Source organism: Mytilus trossulus, chromosome 1 (assembly GCF_036588685.1).
Source record: "Mytilus trossulus isolate FHL-02 chromosome 1, PNRI_Mtr1.1.1.hap1, whole genome shotgun sequence".
Classification (NCBI taxonomy): domain Eukaryota; kingdom Metazoa; phylum Mollusca; class Bivalvia; order Mytilida; family Mytilidae; genus Mytilus; species Mytilus trossulus.
This window is the reverse complement of record NC_086373.1, coordinates 69165506-69171787: the sequence shown is the minus strand read 5'-3', so window position 1 is coordinate 69171787 and position 6282 is coordinate 69165506. Positions and strand designations below refer to the sequence as shown.

The 6282-nt window shown below is 30.8% G+C and overlaps 1 long non-coding RNA gene across 1 annotated transcript; it reads right to left on the bottom strand.

The window, feature by feature from the left end:
• Positions 1-2743: 2743 nt before the first annotated feature.
• Positions 2744-5325, bottom strand: LOC134709786 (uncharacterized). Its single transcript, XR_010106043.1, has 3 exons — positions 5226-5325; positions 4515-4612; positions 2744-4248 (listed from the first exon to the last, which is right to left on the bottom strand). It is a non-coding gene; the product is annotated as an uncharacterized LOC134709786 (long non-coding RNA).
• Positions 5326-6282: the final 957 nt, after the last annotated feature.

Below are 6282 nucleotides of genomic sequence, written 5' to 3'. Positions count from 1 at the left end.
GTAACCACCACTGACGGTTTTTTGTACACAATGCATGATTTTGGTCTACAGAATTCGATATTTACGCCTAACGGCCGTTAAGATATCATTAACGAAAGACTTCGGTGCTCTGTAACAATTTCTGCGCAAATGGTGCCTTACTGAAATTGCTCCAAAGGATCTACCGTGACCACCATTGAACTCTCGTGACCTTTGTACACTCATCAGAGTCGATATCGAATATGTTTAAGACAAAATGTATTGGTCTTGCTGAGCGTTTCTTGCTTATTATACCTCGGGATGTCGCTTATCAGTAAATGATCCATTTTGGTTGAATTTGTGGATGATTTGGGTTATTGTAGAGGCTACAACTTCAGTCTTCTCGTAATTGTATGCAGAAAAAGGCTTCATTGGATCATGCCCAAAACTGCATGTCGCTGGTTGTCAGAAAGTCCTGGCATTTACTCAGATGTTTATTGCAGTTTCCTTACAATAAGGGCGGGAAAATTCATGACATGAGCCATGCTTTAAATGACAAAATCGTGAAAATGGTGCGTATGTTGAAAAGCGGTGAACTCGGTTTATGTCCGTTCAAAATAACCCTTACTTTGCATTTGTTCCAAAAATCACTCAACCGTAATTTTTTTGTCAACTGTCTTAAAAGTCATTTTAAACCAACTATAAAAAGTTCTAATATAAATAACATAAAAATTATAAGATTTTTTTGAAAAACAAAAGTGTTGCGTTTTCATTGGCACTCAGTATATAAACATCTTTTTATAGAAATGCTTATTTGTGTTTTATTGCACAATTGTCAATAAGTTTTTCTTTTTTAAAACTCTCTAAACAATAGAAAAACGTCATTTTATTCGTAATTTCTTATAAATAATACTGTCTTACGTGGCTACTGGGTTAGGTTAATATGTTTATCAACATTAAACCATATAACAGTGTGCCATTATATAAGATAACATAAATGTACAGTTAAATATCTTGATCTTGATGTAATGCTGTTTTTCTAACAGTCAGTCGAATATTCATGTCTGAAAAGTCGCCGAAATTTTTGCGTCTTGTCTTTTGAGAGTGTTCTTCAAGTTTTGAAATTCTAATGGAATTAATAGTAACAAATAGTAAATAATTGTTTATTGATGAAGTAAGTTATCAATGTACAATAGAAAACAGTGTATACTAAATTTTTTTGAAATCAATCATATTTTTACCAATTTGAAAGTAATCAATATCCACGAATGCAGATACATGTGTTCGAATGCCTTTGCGACTACTTGTCTAAAATATTACATTACCAATTGTATGATCATTTAAAGCATCTATTGTTAGCAGTGCCTATCTTTTTTTGGCATAATTTGTCACCAGCTTTGATTAGTTGAAAACTTTCCATGTAATTGAAAAACGACATTTTATTTGCAATTAATTATTTTTAGGAAATATTATTTACAAAACTAAACTACATACAAGTGCGCCGTTATCAAAGGAAGAATACTTGTCCAGTTAAGTGTTTTATCGTGGTGTTTTGCATGTTTAATAACAGTTATTTGAATATACCTGTTTACAAAAGTTCATCCAACAGATATGCTTCTGATTTGAAGATACTATTCTACACAATCGGATAATCTCCTGAAAATATAAATAAAAAATAGTCATTACTTGAATATTTATGCAGTAACTAATAATTGTACAAATTAAACAGTGTACATAGCAAAAATTAAGTTCATTTTTTTACGGAAATAATGAGTTACCCTTGGTGCAGATGTATATGTTCAAATGTGTTCACGACTGATTGTCTGAATTGTTAATTTACCCTTGTTATTTGTTTTGAACGCATCTTCTTATATAAAAGAGCTTATTTGTGTTAGTTTGCACACTATGTCACTAGCTTTGTCTTTTAAAAAACTTGTCTATAACTAGAAAACGCCATTTTATTTGCAATTATTATAAATAAGACTGTCTTACGTAGCTACTTCTTGAGGTCAAAATGTCTATAAAATAAACCACATAACAAGGTGCCGTGATATAAAATAACATTAATGTACAGTTTAATATCTTAATCTTCATGTTTTGCTTTCTTATAGCAGTTAGCAGAATATTTCTGTCTAAAAAAAAGTCGCCAACATGTTTGCTGTAAATGTAATGAAATTATTTGACAAATTTGTAAAAGTTGATAAAGTCTTTTTTTTACAAAAAATAATCAGTAAGCTCAAATGTAGATATATGAGTTCGAATGCGTGTTTGACTTAATGTCTGAAATATTATGTTACCAATGTAATGTTCATTTAAAGCATCTTTTATAAACGTGCTTATTTGTGTATTTTTGCACACTATGTTACTAGCTTTGTCTTTTTTTTTAAAACTCTCCTAAAGTTCTTTTTTTTTTTGCAATTTCCTCTTAAATAATACTGTCTTACGTGGCTTTTTGTCGTGGTCAATATGTTTATAAAATTAAACCACATAACACTCTGCCGTTAAATAAGTTAACATAACTGTACAGTAAAATATCTTGATCTTTTTTCTTTTTTTTTTCAGAATTTCATATTTTATCAAAATACCTAGGCCCCCATTGTATATATAATTAACTGATAGTTGTCATCAAATAGGGTAAAAGTTAATCCTTAATATCGACTGTAGTGTTATAACCTAACTGGGACTCCGTTAATAGTACAACATCATAACTTCTTATTTATTAAAGAAAAAAGTGGATCTGTTATTTTATCATATTACTTTGAAATAAACCCACCTATGTTCTAGACACAAAATTTCATGTTGTGGAAAGTAACCTTCTCTTTTGACCGATCAGAATGGTTATTTCAGTAAATCTTTTAAAAATCATTCTGACCACCTAATTTGTTAGTTGTACAATAATCCAATATCATGATTGATAGGGTATTAGGCCTGATTATCCACAATGTCACTAATATATCACTATTCAACATGCCTCAGACACTTTATTTCACAAAGTCACCAATGGATTTCTATGCAATATGCATCATGAAATATCACACAAAATGTATAAACACGTTAACACATATATACAACATGTATTAACAATATCCACCAATTTATAATATCACCTTGGGATGTTCAATTATCCACAATTACACAATGACACAATGATGCGTGTACAATGCTTCCATGTACAATGAATTTATATGAACACAGCTAAACGCACACACTATCCCTTCGTTTGATATGTTTGAGCTATTGATTTTGCCACTGTATTAGGATTAACGTCAAAAGAGTAGGTTTCAGCTTCCCAATAGTGAAGCATTGGGAAGCTGAAATCATCACTTCGTAATTTTAACGAACGCCATCACGAGTATGTTTACCGTCATGAAATATTTGTTATATTAATGATATCAGATATGTTCCTAACATGTATGTCGTAACTACAATCCCGTTCTCTTTTCGAGAATGTGACCTTTCGAATTAGAGTTTTTACCTGTAATGTCTGTTTGTTAAGTTGTTGTTGTCCATTCGTTTGATGTGGGTTTTTTTTGTCATTTAATTGGGGACTTTCCGTTTTGAATTTTCCTCGGAGCTCAGTAGTTTTGTGATTTTACTTTACACTGTTTATCACTTTGAATCTGAACCAAATGAATATATTCCAAACTGGTAAAATTAAACACAGTTGACTTTCACTTATAAACTTCCACAATATAACAACTTGCAACACCAGCAAGTATGCATCGTGTATTCTGACTAATACACATCGATGAAGTATTCATATTTCCCAATAGTACAACTTGCAACACCAGGAAGTATACACCTTGCTATATCACTAATATACTGCCGCAATAGCAAAACTTGCAATGGCAGCAAGTACTGCTTGATTTCTTTTACTTGACTGGGCAGAGTTTTATCGGTTTGCTCATAATAGACTAGTTCATCTATATATAGGTGTTTTATACACTCATCAGTGAACTGTCCACATCATACACTCATTTTGTTTGTAAATTCGTTTGGTGACATGATAGGTGATTAGAAATCAATAATAATTGAAGTGGCAATCCTCTTTATCACACACATCTTCAAATAGACTGTCCTTATGTTAATCAAAACGTAAGCTCCACCCAATCAGGTGAATTAACATTTGTGATAAACACCTTGTATTCTCACTAATACAACAACGTAATATATAAGTTTCACTTTGTATCAATTACTTTTGATTAAGTTCGTAATTTGTTTTTCTTCACAAAAATAATCAGTAAGCTCAAATGCAGATATATGTGTGTGAATGCGTTTACGACTGTTTATCTGAAATATTACATCACAAATGTAATGTTTATCAAAAGCATCTTTTTATAGATAATCTTATTTGTGTTTTATTGCACATTTGTCATTAGTTTTGTCTTTTCAAAACCCTCCTAATACATGTAACAGTAAAAAATGTCATTTTTTCGCAATTTTTTATAAATAAGACTGTATAACGTGGCTATTTTTTTTCATCAATATGTTTCCGAACATTTAACCACATTATACTCTGCCGTTATATAAGATAACATAAATGTACAGTGAAATACCTTGATCTTGGTGTTAAGCTTTCTTTCTTACAGTCATTCGACTATCCCTGTCTGGAAAAGTTGCCGCAACTTTTGCGTCAAATCTAATGAGAGTATTCCTTAAGTATTAAAATTCTTGTAAAATTAATTATTACAAATCGTCAACAATTGTATATTAATGAAGCAAGTTCTCAAAATACAATAGAAACCCGTATATACTAAATTTGTTTCAGATCATTAACTGTTTTACAAAAAAAATCAATATCCACGAATGCAGATACATGTGTTCGGATGCGTTAACGACTAATTGTCTGAAATTTTACGTTACCAATTGTATGTTCATTTAAAGTATCTATTAATAGCATTGCCTATCTATTTTTTTGGCATAATTTGTCACCAGCTCTGATGTGTTGAAGACTTCCCATGCAATTGAAAAACGTCATATTATTTGTAATTACTCATAAAATAAGCTTTTGTAAATATAACGGAATTTGATGAGACTGTCACCAAAGTCAGAGGGTTACCGCTATGAAACCAGGTTTAATTCACCATTTTCTAAATTTGAAAATGCCTGTACCAAGTCAGGAATATGAGTTCTTGTCCATTCGTTTTTGATGCGTTTTGGTATTATGTTTTGCCATGTGATTATGGACTTTCCAAATTGATTTTCCTCAAAGTTAAGTATTTTTTTGTTATTTTACTTTTAACCCTTTGTAAATATTATTCACAAACCTGAACTACATACAAGATCGCCGTTATAATAGGAAGACTAAATGTGCAGTTGGTTGTCTTGATAGCGGTGTTTTGCACGTTTATTAACAGTTATTTGAATACCTGTTTACAAAAATTAAGATGTATGCTTCTGATTTGAAGAAACTATTCCAAGAAATCAAAAAGTATCCTAAAAATAGAAAAAAAAATTGTCAATATTTGTATATTTATGTAGTAAGTTATAATTGTACAAAAGAAACAGTGTACACTAAAAACAATAAAGTTCTTTTTTTATTTAGGGGGGGGGGTTTCAGTTACCTTGGGTGCAGATATATGTGTTCGAATGTTTTTACGACTATTTGCCTGAACTCTTAAATTACCAATGTTATTCCTATTAAAAGCATTTTTTTATTTAACAGTTCATATTTGTGGTTCATTGCACACTATGTCACTAGCTTCGTACTTCAAAAAACTCTTCTTACAATAGCAAATCGTCATTCTGTTTTCAATTTATTATAAATAAGTCTGTCTTACGTAGCTACGTGGTTTGGTCAAACTGTTTATCAAAATTAAACCACATGACACTGTGCCGTTATATGAAATAACATAGTGTACAGTTAGATATCTTGATCTTCATGCTTTGCTTTTTTCTAACAGTAAGTCGAGTTTCTATCCCCAAGTTAAGAAATTGCAGTTAAATTAAGTTCATAAAAAACAAAATTTGTACAAAAATATTCAGATGCAGATATATGTTATTGAATGCGTTTACGACTAATTGTCTGTAAAATGACGTTTCCAACACAATGTTCATTAAAAGCATCTTTTCATAAGAGTGCCTATTTGTGTTTTATTGCACATTTGTCATCAGCTTTGTCTTTTTCAAAATTAATCCGTCAGCTCAAATGTAGGCATCTATCTTCGAATGCGTGTACGAGTAATTGTCTGAAAAACGACGTCACCAATGTTATGTTTATTATAAACATCTTTTTTATAGCAATGCTTATTTGTGTTTTATTGCACAATTACAACTGGCTTTTTCTTTTTTAAAACTCTCCAAACAATAGAAAAACGTCATTTT